Source organism: Humulus lupulus, chromosome 8, assembly GCF_963169125.1.
Source record: "Humulus lupulus chromosome 8, drHumLupu1.1, whole genome shotgun sequence".
Classification (NCBI taxonomy): Eukaryota; Viridiplantae; Streptophyta; class Magnoliopsida; order Rosales; family Cannabaceae; genus Humulus; species Humulus lupulus.
The window spans coordinates 174,784,441-174,803,249 of record NC_084800.1 but is presented as its reverse complement, the minus strand read 5'-3'; positions in this window follow the sequence as shown (position 1 = coordinate 174,803,249).

Genomic DNA, 18,809 nt, shown 5'->3' with positions numbered 1-18,809 from the left:
CTAGGAGGATGGGACCTCATTTTATGGGTTCTGGTAGAGGCAGAAGCCCTAGCGACCAGAAAAGGAAGGCTCCAAATATATTTTTAGCTTCAGGCTTTGATAAGAGGTCAAGGGGTATACAAATAGGCCACCAGGGCACCAATGTGGTATGGAGGACCTGCCCAGAAGTAACAAGCACCACGTGGGAGAGTGTCGGGCAAAGGCCTGTTTTCTGTGTTGGATAGTGGGACATTTAAAGAAAGATTACCCAAGAACAAGGAAAGAAGAACCAAGGAAGGCGGACAGCTCGACTCCAGCAGGAGTGTTCGCATTGACGTAGGTAGAGGCTGAGGTTAGTCCCTCAGTAGTGATAGGTTAGCTTTCTAGTGTTGGAACCTCTTATACTGTTTTGAATGGTTCTGGTGCTACACACTCTTTTGTTTCTATTAAGATAATTGATAGACTGTGTAGACCATATGATTATTATACTGTGGGGTTTGGAACTTTACTTCCCACTGTGAGTTAGTAGTCTCTTGGAGATGGATCAGATCATTTCCAGTGACAGTGGATGGTAGAGAGTTGTCAATTGATTTGATTGAGCTAGTAATGAATGAATTTGATATGATTTTGGGCATGGAATGGATGGTGAAATATGTGGGCAACCATAGATTGCAAGAAGAGGATGGTAATCTTTGAGCCTGAGGTTGAGGATGCCTTTGTATTTGTTGGCACTGTGCATGGACACCGTGTACCTATGATAACAATATTGAGGGCTAGAGACCTACTTCGAGGTGGATGCATAGGATTCCTAGCCAGTGTGGTAGATACCACTGAGGTCGTGTCAGTGGGACCAGAAGAGACTAGATTAGTCTGTGAGTTTCTGGATGTGTTTCTAGAGGATTTATTAAGATTGCCGCCACACAGAGAGATAGAGTTTGTTATTGAACTGGCACCAGGGACAGAGCTAGTATCTAGAGCACTGTACCAAATGGCCCAAGCAGAATTGAAAGAATTGAAGGTACAGTTACATGAGTTGTTATACTTGGGTTTCATTAGACCCAGTTTCTCTCCATAGGGTCTTATTTGTAAAGAAGAAGGATGGTTATATGAGGATGTGTATTGATTACAGGGAACTGAACAAGTTAACCATTAAGAACAAGTATCATCTACCAAGGACAGATGATATGTTTGATTAGTTGCAGGATATGACAGTATTCTTGAAGATAGATCTTCGATCTGGTTATCACCAGCTGAGGATCAAGGAGGAACATATACTGATGTCTGCTATTTTCACTAGATATGGGAATTATGAGTTTCTAGTCATGTCATTTGGTTTGACTAATGCCCCAGTAGCTTTTATGGATCTGATGAACAAGGTGTTCAAAGATTATCTGGATCGGTTTGTGATCGTCTACATTGACGATATTCTAGTTTATTCTCAGTGAGAGGAAGAGCATGAACATCACCTTAGGCTGGTGTTACAGATACTGAGAGAGCACAGACTGTATGTGAAGTTCAAGAAGTGTGAGTTATGGTTACCACAGGTGACTTTTCTTGGTCACATTGTCAATAGAGATGGAATCAAGCTATGATTGAGGCAGTCAGAGATTGGCCAAGGCCAAGGAATGCCTCAGAGATTAGGAGTTTCCTTGGATTGGTAGGTTATTATAGGCACTTTGTATAAGGGTTCTCAAGGATTGCTACCCCACTAACGGAATTGACATGCAAGAACCAGAAGTTTGCGCGGTCATATAGGTGTTAGAACAACTTCCAGGAGTTGAAGCAACGTTTAATTACCGCTCCAGTTTTGAGTCTTCCAAAAGATCAGGAGAAGTTCATGGTTTACTGCAATGCCTCGAGACAATGGTTAGGTTGTGTCCTTATGCAGGCAGGGAAGGTGATTGCCTATGCATCACGACAGTTGAAGAATTATGAACAACGGTACCCTACGCATGATCTGGAGTTAGCAACGGTGGCCTTTGCACTAAAGTTATGGAGGCATTGCCTTTATGGGGAAAAGTGTGAGATATACACTGACCACAAGAGCTTGAAATATTTCTTCACATAGAAGGATTTGAACATGAGACTAAGGCGTTGGTTAGAACTTGTGAAGGGTTATGACTGTGAAATCCTATATCACCCAGGAAAGGCCAATGTGGTGGCAGATGCGTTAAGCCAGAAAGGTCTAGGACAATTATACAGTGTGAGACAAATATCCAAGGAATTGGCAGAGGATATGACCAGAGCAAGGATAGTTAGTAGTGGGCCAGTTAGCCAACATCACCCTACAGTCTACTATTTTAGAGAAGATAAAGGAAAGTCAGTTGAATGATTCACAACTGATAAAAATTCGAGGGGATGTCCTAGTTAGAGTGGCTAGAGACTATTCAGTATCAAATATGGGCTTACTGAGGTATAAGGGTCAGATATGTGTTCTGATGGATGTTGTTATCAGAAGGGAGATTATGGATGAATCTCATACCATCCCTTACTCTTTGCATACAAGCACCACGAAGATGTATCAGGATTTAAGATTGTTATATTGGTGGCCTAGGATGAAGAGAGATATGACCGAATATGTGGCTAAGTGCCTAACATGTCAGCAGGTCAAAGCAAAGCATCAAAGACCAGCGAGACTATGACAGCCTTTGGATATCCCATAGTGGAAATGGGAGGATAACATAATGGATTTTTTGGTTGGGTTGCCCAGGACTGTGGGTCAACATGATTTGGCGTGGGTTATCATGGATCGATACACCAAATTAGCTAACTTCTTACCAGTGAGGATGACTTATACAGCTAATCAATATGTAGATCTCTATGTGAGAGAGACAGTGCACCTTCATGGGGATCTGTAGTCTATTGTGTTAGATAGAGACCCCACATTTACTTCCAAGTGTTGGGGAAGTCTGGAGAAGGCTATGGGTACACAATTGAAGTTTAGTACCACTTATCATCCTCAGAAAAATGGACAATCTAAGAGGACAATACAAATATTAGAGGACATTTTGCGAGCATATGTGATGGACTTTGAAGGGTCGTGGAGTAAGTATTTTCCTTTGATAGAGTTTTCCTACAATAACAGCTATCAATCGACCATTGGAGTGGCTCTTTATGAGATGATTTATGGTAGGAAATGCAATTATCCCATTCATTGGGATAAGATGGGAGAAAGGAAATACTTGGGTCTTGAGGCAGTTCAGAGGACCAATGAGGCTATTGAGAAGATCAGAGCTCGAATGTTTGCATTTTAGAGTAGACAGAAATGTTATTCAGATATGAAGTGCAGGAACGTGGAGTTCTAAGTGGGAGACTATGTCTTCCTTAGAGTTTCACCATTGAAAGGGGTGAAGAGATTTGGAAAAAAGGGCAAGTTAAGCCCTAGGTTTGTAGGACCTTTAGAGATCCTAGAGAGCATCGGTCATGTGGCCTATAGATTGGCCTTACCTCCGTCATTGTTGGTTGTACACGATGTGTTTTATATTTTGACGCTTCAGAAGTATGTATCAGATGTGATTCATGTATTGAGTTAGGAAGATCTAGAGCTCTGGGCAGATCTTTATTAAGAAGAACAACAAGTCTAGATATTAGACAAGAAGGACAAGGTCCTGAGGAATAAAACTATACCTTTGGTTAAGGTATTATGGAGGAACAACAAGGTCGAGGAGGCAACCTGGGAATTAGAGTCCAACATGTAGGATCAATATCCCGAGCTGTTCAAGTAAAATTTTGAGGACAAAATTCTTGTAAGGAGGGGATAATTGCAACGTCCCAATTTCTCTAATAAGGCTAAGTGCCTTGATTAAGGGGTCAGGAGGGCAATAATTGAATATTATGTGTGTTGATGCATATTTTTGCCAATAGTGTATTACATAAGTAGCTGGAATAAACTAGTGCTTAAGGATAAACCGTAATAAGAATAATAACTCTTAAGGATGCTTAGAATGATATAGTAAGAACACTCGTTCCTTTTTATGTGGTTCGGAGGCTAAAATCCCCCCAGTCCACGAGTCGATATTATTACTGTATATCTCTCTCTATATTTCGATAGAGTATTTGCATTACACAGAGAAAACCCAACCCCTTTTCTATCCAAGGTCTTGGTATTTATAGAAGAACCATCCCAGGACAGGTGCAGGGGTCATCACGTGGATACCCATCTTATATGTGACCTGTCTTGAACAAATGATGAATATTACAATATATATTAAGGTATGGTCTAATCATTAGGTAAAATTGATCATGGGTCGTCTGGCATAATCGGAAATGTGATGTTTGATCATGCACGTTTTTGTTACGTGTCCGAGAATTCAGGGATAATGGACATGTAATGTCTGACCACGCACGTTTATAAATAGCGTATCCAGGTTTATAAATACTCCTGCACATGGCAGGTTGTTAGAGTACCACGACCTGAACATAACGCCAGCTCGTGCCCAGGATGCTGTGTTTTGTATCCATCTCTAGCTTGTGCCTTAATGCTTCGTATTCCTTAGCTTGTGTTATTACCTGGGGAGTCGCACTGCCTTCGCAGAGGAAATATAAACTTGTGGGTGCTTTAGTACTGTTCTTAGCTAGCTAGCTGCACTCGAGCTGCATAAAAGACCCGGGCTGAATATCAGGGCATACATTTGCCCCCCAAGTCCCTGCCCGTGTCTTATGACGTCATTCTCTGACTGACACGGTGGGGACTTTTAAACTTCTGTTGTGATTACCCATGTTTGTTCATTACTCGAGTACTGGACACGTGGAATGCTACGATTGGCGTCTGTTCGGGTTTCGAGGATTGCATTAAATAACCTGGCCACCTTTTTACTGCCGTTTAATTTTTTGAAACATGACCCTCGTATCCCGCATTAGCTTGATTAGACGGTCCACGTTTCTTTAGGCTTATTACGTATAAATAGGGTTAGCAATTTTTAGTGTTCATCACCTTTCATTCGAAACTTTTCCTAATTTTCTTTCTTCTGAACTTCAAAAACCCTTCATCCTTTTCTCATAAAATCTCAGAAATCTGCCACCAAAAACCTTTGGAAACCCAGTCACTAAGGATCTCTCCAGGAACTTTCCTTCTACGTTGCTCATTCTTTTCGTTGAAAAATACACTGTAAGTTTTCTATTTTACTAGAACTTTTCTTTTACTGGTTTTCGTGCGTTTCTCTTCTTTCTTTATCATGCTAATCCGTATTTCACTGTCATTAGCATTAGGCTGTTTTAAAAAAAAATTGGTACATAGGTTTCGATTTAGGTTTATTGAGTATATCCTAAAATATATCTAGGATTGCGATGTTCATAAACTGGGTAGTTTTTTGGGTGATTCCTGGGTAATTTTTAGAAAATACCCATTCAACATGTAGAAGATGAAAGCTGTTTAGGGCTTGAAAATAGGTTGCTTAGGGGCCACGCTTCTAGGGTGACATAGGTCTAAGCCGTCCCCTAGGAGGGCAGTGGCTTGATTTCCTGACACACAAATTTCTAATCAGTAGGGGTCCTCTTGGAAAACTTAGGCGCATAGCATAGGTAGCGCGTGGCACCACACCGCGGGCTGAGATTGCCTCAGCTCGTGTGTTAGAATCCTCACCCTTTCTTTGTTATTTCTTGACTGTATAAAAATTCTACGTCACCCACTAAGAGTTCTATCATTCTTGTTCGATAGGCGAGCTAATGGCACCCAAGAAAAGCGCGCCCAAAAAGAACGTACTTGGTTCATCGTCCCAGCAAATCCACAAAGGAAAGGAGGTCGTCCTAGAGTCCCCCATTCCTGAATTCGGTCCCATGGTGGAGAAGGAGGTTGCGGTCGCACCTAACACATTTTTCAAGGCTGAGAGTGTAATGCCCCAAACTCCAGGGACCATTACAGTGTGCCTTGTAAACAGTGCTAAATTCGCTAATCGAGTCATTTGGCCAAAATCATGAACTAAGTATGATTAGCGGTTTAGGGATTGAAAACTTTGGTTAAGATGTAACGTTTCACTAGAACGTTTAATATATAAATTGGGATCCCGAAAATAAAGTTTCAAAGTCTATTACAGAAAAGAATTTACAACAGGCCGTTCTAAGCGGCAAAACAGGGTTCAACCCTAGTTCCACTTTAAACCTCGGCCGTGGCGGACGAGCAGCTGCATATGTACACGTCATCACCTAAGCTCTCTAACTCAAGGATGGTCCAGCTTCCTCTTGCCTTTACCTGCACCACGTAGCACCCGTGAGCCGAAGCCCATCAAGAAAACTCAATATAACATGATATAATATCAACAACGATCATAATAACCATTCAGGACTATCAGTCCAAACAAATAGGTGACAATAGCCAAAAGTCACAATAATGAGCATCGCTCCCTCTATCCATGTGACGATAGGGTCACTATGGCTTAACTGATAAGTGATCCTTTCATAAGTTTGATTAGGACAGGTGCAAGGTGATTAGTCACCAACATAACCTTCCTCATGACCCTAGAGTCGAAACTATGGACAACGTCCCTTAGCCATGTGACAAACGGTCACCGAGGTCATATACCTTGGCTATAGTCATCTGGTCGTAGACCAGGCAAGCGCTTATAAGTTCTTCGACCCTAGGGTCGGTCTAGCACTAATGCCATAGAGCCATTCAATGCATGATTCTCGACTTTAGAGTCGGTCCCTGACTAGTCAGTGTCACAAGTAAGACATGCCACCAATCATATATCACATGTTCCATATCCGTAAACGAGGCATTTAGCATGCTTACTAAACAGGTATTAGTGCTATCAAGGCCATGCATAAACACAGAGGCTCAAGCTCTGAACAATATCATACTCAGTATATAAAGCATGTCCCAATCACATGTTTCTCATGCATCATATGCAATATATCCAGCAATCCAACATGCACCAATAACAGCCATGCATGTCACGTTAAATAGTCAACCAACATGCACCAAGAATAGCCATGCATGTCATACCTAATAATCAACCGACATGCATCAATAATAACCACACATGTCATACTCAGTAATCAACCAACATGCATCATAATAGCCATGCATGTCACATAATAATCAACCGACATGCATCAATAATAACCATGCATGTCTCATACTCATTAATCAACCAACATGCATCATAATAACCATGCATGTCATACTCAGTAATCAACCAACATGCATCATAATAGCCATGCATATCACATAATAATCAACCGACATGCATCAATAATAACCATGCATGTCTCATACTCATTAATCAACCAACATGCATCATAATAACCATGCATGTCATACATAATAATCAACCGACATGCATCAATAATAGCCATGCATGTCTCATATACACAGGGTGCAGTTTTCTTACCTCAAAGTCGAGCTAGAACGATTAAAAGAACGACCCTTGAGAACGATAAGCTTTTAGTCCTTTAGCGGTCACCTAGTCATAACCAAATATAAGGTACCATCAATAAAAATGGTCAACATAAGTTTCCAAACCAATATCTAGCCTCCGGGACATCAATCCCCACTTAACCGGGTACTAGGATCAACCCCGAGGCCTATGGTAAGCATCCCTAGGCTAAAAACACAATTTTGGTCAAATCTGCCTTGATGGGCCGCGGCTCACCAGAGCCATGCCGCGGCTCATCACCCTGACAGAGGCATATTTTCCTTAAAAGCCACCTTAGGCCGCGGCACACAAAAGCCAGGCCGCGGCTCATTACCCAGTTCAGCCAAAAATCAGCAACGCACCAGCAAACTCCCCAGCGTTTTTCCTCTCAAACCAGCCCTTCAAATCAACTCAAACCCTCTTCCAAACACTCATTTAAACCTCCAAACATCACCCATAACTCCCCCTCATCAAAACCCAAGTTCCCAAACTCAAGAACTTCCATTAATTCAAACTTTCCACAAGTGATTCACAAGTTAAAAGCTAAAACTCAAAACAGAGTATGAACCAGAAATCAATGGTAGAAACTTACCTCAAACACGGTTTGAATCCTCTTTAATGGTTGAGATAAGTTCCCTAGCTGCTACTTTCAATCCCCTAGCTCAACACCTCAATTTGAGCTCTCAAAATTCAAAGAAAAGTGAAGGAGGAGACTTGTACGGGAGAGAAAGGGAGAGATGAGGATATGCTCTGTTTTAATATCAATCCACAGCCTTCTAAAATTCCTAAGGCTGATATAAATCCTTAAGGTCAAAAGACCATAATGCCCTTAAGCCAAATAAACCCCTTTAAAAGCTTCCAAGGGTAAAACTGTCCTTTCCCGCCTATCTCGTTAATTATAATTAACGCTCTCCAATTCCCGCTATTCTCAATATTCCCAAATACCAATAAATCATATCCCATTACCCTTTAATTCCCGGTAATGCTCTAATCATTAATTTCACCTCGAGACTCACCCTGAGCCCCTAACTTAAACTTGTTATGACTAGACCGAACACTTACATCTCATGATCGTCTCATGTCGATTAGCTCGAACCAATCCACCTTATAATGTGGCTATATTAATTAATCACAATCACGCACCCAAAAATATAATTATGCCCACAGTGGCCAAATTACCAAATTACCCTCATAATTAGCATATGAGCCCATATGCATGCATTCACCATCAAATAATAATATAATTCACGTAAACATGCATATAATCATTAAATACTATAATAAATCAATTATGGCCCTCCCGGCCTCCTAATCAAGGTCCTAAACCTTATTAGGAAATTTGGGGCATGACAACTATCCCCTCCTTACAGAAATTTCTCCCTCGAAATTTACTCAACAACTCGGAACCAGAATTCCACTCACTGGATATAAATTTCCTTAAGTCATTTCCTGACTTCAGTATTTCGATAGCCTTACCTTAACCCAAGGTACATTTTGCTCAATAAAACCCCATTACTTATGTCACAATCTGAATTGGCTATTCCTTACCGGAATACTTAACCTACCCTTCAGATCCTCACAACTCAACTCATAGGTTCCTTCGGCCCATGCCCACTGCATGGAAGCATATAACTCACTGTATACAACTGCCAGTACCAAAGGTAAACTGATTCAGAGTCACCCTATCCAGGCCTAATCATGATTCAACTGCTAAAATGGTCTAGGGCTTAACTTGTCTTAATTTCTCACCCCTTTTCCCATGGTGAATCCTTAGAGAAAACACATTCTCCTACTTGGAATTCCACATTCCTACTTTCCAGTTCAATAATATTGTTCTGTCTATTCTGAGACATGAGCAACCGAAATTTAGGCTCCAGTAATCTCATAAATCCCCTGAACCACCTCAGGATCCAGACATATACATATATTTCCTCACCCATCTTATAAGATGTTCCTCCAATAGTAATTGGATAACCCTCTCTCTCTGATTTACCACCAGTCTGAGAGTGATAATCTGTACTGTGTTCCATTTATATATTCATCGCCTTCTAACCCTTCCAAAACTTAGAAGTCACAATAACGTCTTCATCTAATAAGATAGACCTTGAGTTCATGAAGGCTTTCTATCCTTCTCACCAGGAGACTCAAATATAGATCAACTGTACTATTCACCTATCCTTACTGATATAATAAACCCACTTGGACTACCAGTCCACAATGACTCAATACCCATTTTATACCGATCCATCAACCTGAGAATCCCACCGCGAAACCCATCGCGATGCTCACTTATTCCCACTATGAAATACCCAAAGGCTGTAATGGCCTTGCTGTTTCCTGATACACTGTTTTGACCTGCTAACAGGTAAGAGCTTTACACATGCCTCGATATATGCCTCTTCATCTCAGGCCATCACTATAAAATTTCCATATTATGTTACCCTTTCACAATGCCTGAATGAAATGAATAAAAGAATAGCATGAGATTCATCCAGAATCTCTCAGTTAATCTCAATGTCTATCGGATCCCAAGTCCGATCTCTATATCCCCATAAACTCATGTCTGTCACTAGACAACCTTTAGCTAGTCCAGCTAAAGATTTCCATTCAACCTTGCCTGTCTGTGGCTCACTTAACCATCTTTCCTTCTATCTTTCTTGAGATAATAATCTCAAACAATAAACTGGCCACTTGGCCCACCAGAAACTCTACTCCAGTCCTGGTCAGATTCTTTAATCAACATGTTGCATAGGCAATCACTTCTCTCTATCACTAGGATGTCATAACAACCCACTAACTGATCCTGGTCTATAAAGACCCAGCACTTTCTCCCCAAGGCACCTGAAATATCTTTACCATTCATGGACACTCCTGTCCCCAAGGCACTCTTCACTCTTGGCAATTCTCCGCAGAGAAAACACCACTATACCATCGTCCAAGACGATCATAAGTCCCATTCAAGTCTACCCTTGAATGCACTATTCATCTGGTTCACAAACACTTAGCATCAACCCAATTCTTAAGATATGCTCAGCACTCGCAGTGCTCTAACCTGATACCAGCTCAACCCTTTACATAATTTTCTTCTCTCTGATCTCTAGCTGGTCTTAACCAGATCCAAGATCCACCTTAAAGGATTCCATCTTACTCATCAACTAACTCTTTAATTCTTATAACCCCACTAAGCCACTTGAAACAGTGTTTATATCTGATTCCATCTCTGTTACTAAACCAATCACCATTCTAATCTTCTTTTAATAAAAAGAAGGCCTGATAGACCGCCTGGAAAACACATTTATAAACCCACAGACTAATCCAGTCTGTCCTGCTCTCACTAACACAATCTAAGTGGTATCCACCACACTGGCTAAGAGTTCCATGCACCTCCCTGCACAAACTCCAGCCCTCACATCCGGTCTCATAAACATATTGAATCCATGCACAGTGCCAATTGTCACAAGACTTTCCGCTTTCAAGCTTAAGAATTGCTGCACTTTCCTTGCCATTCAGGACTGCTCTTTAATTACTTAACCAATCCAAACCCTGGATCAAACATAGTCAGTCATAACTAACTCATGAGACCAACGATGAGTCCTTGCCATAACTCAACTTATCCCTTAAGTGGCCAATACCCTGCTACTTTCCCCATCGCAACATAACCATGCGATCAACATATACCATCAATATACCCTTCTCTGTATACATACCAACAAAAGAATAACATGGAGCCAAAGGCAAACAACATTATTCAAAACTCAGAACTAGAAGACTGACCTGTCATCCCCGAGGAGCTAGTCTCAGTCTCAGACTCTGATTGCCCTGGAATAAACACTCGAGCTGGAGTCGAGCTGTCTATCCCCCTTTGCTTAAGCTCTCTTAGACTTGGACAATCCTTCTTAAGATGCCCAACCATCCTACATAAGAAACGTGCCTTTGCTCGGCATTCTCCCAGATGATGCCTCTTGCACCGAGTGCACTTTGGACGAGTCTTCCAGCTTTCCTTGTTACTTGTCCCAATAAGTGGAGGTACCACTATCTGAGCTCCATGTTCTCCAGCACTCTGCTGCCCAATTACTATACTCTCCACAGCAAGAGCCTTCTCTACCACCTGAGCATAGGTAGAAACTTCATACACTGGGGCAACTCTAATGCCCTGAACTATACCAGGATTCAACCCTTGAATAAACCTTTCCTTCCGAGCCACATCTGTGGGTACCATGTCTAAGGCAAACTTGGCCAACCAATCAAATTCAGTAACATACTCGGTCACTGATGCATTACCCTGAGCAAGACTCAGAAACTCATTCACCTTGGCAGTCCTAGCCACATCACAGTAATACTTCTCATTAAACATCTGCCTAAATTCTTTCCAGTCCATCACAGCTGTATCTCGTGTCTAGGATACTACCTCCCACCATGTCCGGGCATCATCCCGCAGCACACATGTAGCACAGATCACCCTATCGTGACCTACCAGTCCCATACTATCAAGAATGGAGCTGATCATGCCCATCCATTGCTCAACTCTGAATGGATCTAGGCCTCCCTCAAAGATTGGAGGATAAAACTTCAGGAATCTTCCACAGAGAAATTCCCATCTATTCTCAACCCTAGGCTGAGCTGAAACTGATGCCACCCGTGACATAGGAAAGGAAGAGGTACTACCCAACAGACTCCGCTGTTGCCTCAAATACCTGATCTCTTCCTCCTGCCTCTGCAATCTTAATTGCAAATTTGTAAGCGTCTGCTGAACATTCAAAGATGCAGACGAAGAACTGATACCCTGGCTGTAACTCCCAGCCCCTGTATAACTATCACCAGGCTTCATAATCTGCCTTGGATATAAACTTGCTGATTGAATCTACAGTCAATAACTTGACCCATTAGTCACAATAACCATATCAAGGGCTTTTCCCACGGGATAAACCTTACCACACCACAATCATAAACCACTTGCAATGATGCAAACATGCCCATGGCATTCATACATACTCATAATCCCTGCTCTTCCAATACTCAAACCATGCTTCCAATCCCAACATGAAAATAACACAATTATATATATATATATTCACAGAGCAGATATCCATATGATCACAGTCATATATACATATATATTCACGGAGCATATAATCATATAGTCAAGAGCCAGGCTCTATCAGAATCTCATGCTCCCTAATAAAATATGCAGGTAAAGCATTCACATTTTATTCAAACAGTAATACACATAGCTACAGAAATAGTTACCACTTCTTGAGTGAAGCTATCTTCAGTGATGAGTGTACATGCCCAGCTTGTTTTCAGGAACCATAAACCTTGGCTCGCACTGATACCAAGTTGTAACGCCCCAAACTCCAGGGACCGTTACAGTGTGCCTTGTAAACAGTGCTAAACTCGCTAATCGAGTCATTTGGCCAAAATCGTGAACTAAGTATGATTAGCGGTTTAGGGATTAAAAACTTTGGTTAAGATGTAACGTTTCACTAGAACGTTTAATATATATATTGGGATCCCGAAAATAAAGTTTCAAAGTCTATTACAGAAAAGTATTTACAACAGGCCGTTCTAAGCGGCAAAACAGGGTTCAACCCTAGTTCCACTTTAAACCTCGGCCGTGGCGGACGAGCAGCTGCATATGTACACATCATCACCTAAGCTCTCCAACTCAAGGATGGTCCAGCTTCCTCTTGCCTTTACCAGCACCAAGTAGCACCCGTGAGCCGAAGCCCAGCAAGAAAACTCAATATAACATGATATAATATCAACAACGATCATAATAACCATTCAGGACTATCAGTCCAAACAAATAGGTGACAATAGCCAAAAGTCACAATAATGAGCATCGATCCCTCTAGCCATGTGACGATAGGGTCACCAGGGCTTAACTGATAAGTGATCCTTTCATAAGTTTGATTAGGACAGGTGCAAGGTGATTAGTCACCAACATAACCTTCCTCACGGCCCTAGAGTCGAAACTATCGACAACGTCCCTTAGCCATGTGACAAACGGTCACCGGGGTCATATACCTTGGCTATAGTCATCTGGTCATAGACCAGGCAAGCGCTTATAAGTTCTTCGACCCTAGGGTCGGTCTAGCACTAATGCCATAGAGCCATTCAATGCATGATTCTCGACTTTAGAGTCGGTCCCTGACTAGTCAGTGTCACAAGTAAGACATGCCACCAATCATATATCACATGTTCCATATCCGTGAACGAGGCATTTAGCATGCTTACTAAACAGGTATTAGTGCTATCAGGGCCATGCATAAACACAGAGGCTCAAGCTCTGAACAATATCATACTCAGTATATAAAGCATGTCCCAATCACATGTTTCTCATGCATCATATGCAATATATCCAGCAATCCAACATGCACCAATAACAGCCATGCATGTCACGTTAAATAGTCAACCAACATGCACCAAGAATAGCCATGCATGTCATACCTAATAATCAACCGACATGCATCAATAATAACCACACATGTCATACTCAGTAATCAACCAACATGCATCATAATAGCCATGCATGTCACATAATAATCAACCGACATGCATCAATAATAACCATGCATGTCTCATACTCATTAATCAACCAACATGCATCATAATAACCATGCATGTCATACTCAGTAATCAACCAACATGCACCATAATAGCCATGCATATCACATAATAATCAACCGACATGCATCAATAATAACCATGCATGTCTCATACTCATTAATCAACCTACATGCATCATAATAACCATGCATGTCATACATAATAATCAACCGACATGCATCAATAATAGCCATGCATGTCTCATATACACAGGGTGCAGTTTTCTTACCTCAAAGTCAAGCTAGAACGATTAAAAGAACGACCCTTGAGAACGATAAGCTTTTAGTCCTTTAGCGGTCACCTAGTCATAACCAAATATAAGGTACCATCAATAAAAATGGTCAACATAAGTTTCCAAACCAATATCTAGCCTCCGGGACATCAATCCCCACTTAACCGGGTACTAGGATCAACCCCGAGGCCTATGGTAAGCATCCCTAGGCTAAAAACACAATTTTGGTCAAATCTGCCTTGATGGGCCGCGGCTCATCACCCTGACAGAGGCATATTTGCCTTAAAATCCACCTTAGGCCGTGGCACACAAAAGCCAGGCCGCGGCTCATTACCCAGATCAACCAAAAATCAGCAACGCACCAGCAAACTCCCCAGCGTTTTTCCTCTCAAACCAGCCCTTCAAATCAACTCAAAACCTCTTCCAAACACTCATTTAAACCTTTAAACATCACCCATAACTCCCCCTCATCAAAACCCAAGTTCCCAAACTCAAGAACTTCCATTAATTCAAACTTTCCACAAGTGATTCACAAGTTAAAAGCTAAAACTCAAAACAGAGTATGAACCAGAAATCAATGGTAGAAACTTACCTCAAACACGGTTTGAATCCTCTTTAATGGCTGAGATAAGTTCCCTAGCTGCTACTTTCAATCCCCTAGCTCAACACCTCAATTTGAGCTCTCAAAATTCAAAGAAAAGTGAAGGAGGAGACTTGTACGGGAGAGAAAGGGAGAGATGAGTATATGCTCTGTTTTAATATCAATCCACAGCCTTCTAAAATTCCTAAGGCTGATATAAATCCTTAAGGTCAAAAGACCATAATGCCCTTAAGCCAAATAAACCCCTTTAAAAGCTTCCAAGGGTAAAACTGTCCTTTCCCGCCTATCTCTATAATTATAATTAATGCTCTCCAATTCCCGCTATTCTCAATATTCCCAAATACCAATAAATCATATCCCATTACCCTTTAATTTTCGGTAATGCTTTAATCATTAATTTCACCCCGAGACCCTAACTTAAACCCGTTATGAATAGACCGAACACTTACATCTCATGATCGTCTCATGTCGATTAGCTCGAACCAATCCACCTTATAATGTTGCTATATTAATTAATCACAATCACGCACCCAAAAATATAATTATGCCCACAGTGGCCAAATTACCAAATTACCCTCATAATTAACATATGAGCCCATATGCATGCATTCACCATCATATAATAATATAATTCACGTAAACATGCATATAATCATTAAATACTATAATAAATCAATTATGGCCCTCCCGGCCTCCTAATCAAGGTCCTAAACCTCATTAGGAAATTTGAGGCATTACAGAGAGGATAGTCTCCAAAATAATGATCCAAGGAAGGGTCAACAAGATCATGCTGTCCCACAACATCGAGGTTGGGACGGGCGTTCTCATCACCCGACCTCCCTTCAAGGGGGAGAAGAGCTGTGCACCACTCCAGGAAAATTTCGCAGCCTAGTGTGATGAACACTTAAAGGCCTGGGCCTTCCTCCCCCTCGATCAGTACTTCGCTGACTTCCTCAACTACGTGAAGTTGGTGCCATTCCAGCTCGCCCTAAACTCATATCGACTGCTGGCGGGGCTGAAGTACCTCTTCCTAAAGCAGATGTGGGACGTCCCTACCCCTGCGGATATCTTGTACTTTTTCTGCCTTAAGGCTAGCCCAGACCAACAGGGACGAGGCGACAGATTCTACTATTTGATCCACTTTCCAAACTCACCCGCAGTCATCGAGCTGCCCAGCCACCCCAACAACTTTAAAGATTAGTTCTTTATGTCGAACGGGTTTCGCAACTGCGAGCATCGATACTTCAACTGCCCTCGTAAGTTTCCTTTCCTTTATTAGCTCAGAGAATTATTCTTTTCATACTTAGTCTTCTCACGTGTATGCTAACTGGAGTATCTTCGTGCAGCCATTTTTGCGAGGATGACCAAATCAGTGACCCTTGGGGACAATACGATACCTTGGCGGGGCTTCCGCCAAGCGAGAAGGATTACCACCAGCTCATGTCTGATGACACGATGTTGGGGTGTAAATTAATTTATGAAGGCCAAACTTTGTCCTTGAGGAGGATGCAGGCTAATTTCCCGATAGCCCGCGAGCTAGTGCCCATCCTAGAGGGAGGCGCTGCTGCTGACAACCGCGAGGAGCAAGAAGAGGATGAGGTGCCGCTCGTGTGAAAGAGGCGAGCTCCTGAGGCTGCTTGGAGCTCATACGCGAACTGAGCTATATCGGGGGCAGCAGCTGGTCCCTCCAGCCAAGGTAACCCATATCCTTTTAGGGATCTAGATAGGACTGCTTCCGACCTTAGGCTAGTTAGGTTTAACCCTAACCAGCTCATACATCACCACCCTAGTGACCCTGCCCGGAACACAACTTTGCTTCAGTGTGTGGATCAGTTAGTGGTACGATACGACATGGGCCATCCTATAGGAACTGTAATCATAGATAACACTCTATCCTTTAGGTCAGCCTTTTTTGAAGAGTATGGGAACAACCTTAGGTCGTGGGACTCCCTGCGTCAGGGGATTCTCGCCCCTGGACTTAGGCAATATGTAGAGGAGTCCAGCCCTAAGTTAGAACCTGAGTTTGAACCTCCCCTAATCCAAGAAATTGTAGATTTGGGTTCTCCCTCTCCCGTAATGGTTCTGAGGTCGGAGATCGTGGCAATAGACTCCTCCTCTAGCTCGGAGGGTAGGACTCTTTATATATCCTATACACGCATACATACTTTATGTAGACTAATGAATTTGTACACATAATGGCGTATTTCCCATTCTTTTTCAGGTGAGGAGATGGCACAACAAGGGGATCCTGACATCCGCGCGATGTTCTAAGAAGGGAGATCTGGCTTGGGTCCCCTCGTGAAGAAACTCCGACCCACCTCAAAGAAGATGCCTCCCCCGACTGCGACTGTTTCCAAATCCCCGACCAAGGGGAAAGGCCCGGGCTCGGGAGCTCCATCCGTCGCAGCCCAAGAGAAGAGGGGTTCGGCTGCACCTCCTCCTCGATTTCCCTCTGCCCCTGCTCAAGACTAGGGAGCACCAGCTGGTCTCCCAGCTCCGATAGTCCCCGCCACCACTGTACACATCCTAACTAACATCCAGGACCTGGAGCAAATTCCAGACACTTTTCAGGGGACTGTCTACGAGACGGCGAACCATGGGGTGGAGCACTTTTATAAGCCAAGCCCATGGACATGAGGGCGATCGAGGAGAGGAGCCCAGAGAATGTTATGGAATCCGCTTTGGGGATGAACCTCACAGTACGCACTTTCCTTGACCTAACATTCTTTTTTATTTTACCCTAGCATGTGCCTAACTGTTTCCTTGCTTTTTGCAAGTGGTCTTGGCTCAGCATCGCAGCATGGCTTAGGCCAGGGCCAGGAATGATGAACTTAATGCCGAGCTCCAAGCTGCTCAGGCAACCCTGAATGTGACCCAAGCTGCCCTCGCCGCCGCTCAACAAGGCAAACAAATTGCCAAGGCTGCCTTGATGTCAGCGCAAGCAGGCGAGCAGGCGGAAAAGGCTGCCTTAGCCGCGGCTCAAGAGGGTGAGCAGGCTACAAAGGCTGCCTCGGCCACACTTCAGGCCGAGCTCGCGGGAGCCAAGGCCAAACAGCAGGAGGCCAAGGCTGCTATTCAGGAGGAAAAGAAAGCCTCGACATCCTCCATGGAGAGCATGTTGTACTACTGTTGGGCCTTCAATCAGGATGACAACTTCTCCTTCATGGCCTCCGAAGTGTGGGGGAACTACCTCGAGAAGTTCAAGGCTCGACTTCAACAAGAGCTATCGTCTGAAACCGAGGAGGCCTCTGCTGCTGGCGAGCAGGAGACCGAGGAGGTGCCGTCCTCAGAGCGGCTTGGAGGATCTTAGTTTTTATTTTACATATTATTTTTTTTGTAAACATTTGCTACGAGGTTATTTTCCTCGAGACAATTTACCTAAAATTTCAGTATCTATTCCTTGATTTCTTTCTTATGCTTCATGACTTGTACATCTAAATTTTTTTTAGGAAATGACCCTTAGGTCGAGGGAGATACTTTAATTTTGGTTGTAACGAACAATGATGATTTATATCCTACCTCTTAAGTATCAGGCCTTGGGCCCGGTTCTATCTGGGGATTTTAATTAAAAACTTAGTTCGCGTTAATTTTATCGACACCTTGCGTTTTTTTAGAAAAAACTGTTTAATTGATTTTACCAATTTCTAAGTTTTGGAACCTTGTCGTATCCAAGATGTTTACTTAAAACTTAGTTCGTGTTAGTTTTATTGACACCTCGCATTTTTTTAGAAAAAAACTGGTTAATCAATTTTACCAACTTCTAAGTTTTGGAACCTGGTCGGATCTAGGATTTTTAATTAAAACTTAGTTAGTGTTAGTTTTATTGACACCTCGCGTTTTTTTAGAAAAAACACTTGTTAATCAATTTTACCAATTTCTAAGTTTCAGAACCTGGTCGGATCCAGGATATTTAATTAAAACTTAGTTCGTGTTAGTTTTATTGACACCTCATGTTTTTTAGAAAAAACACTGGTTAATCAATTTTACCAACTTCTAAGTTTCAGAACCTGGTCGGATCCACGATATTTAATTAAAA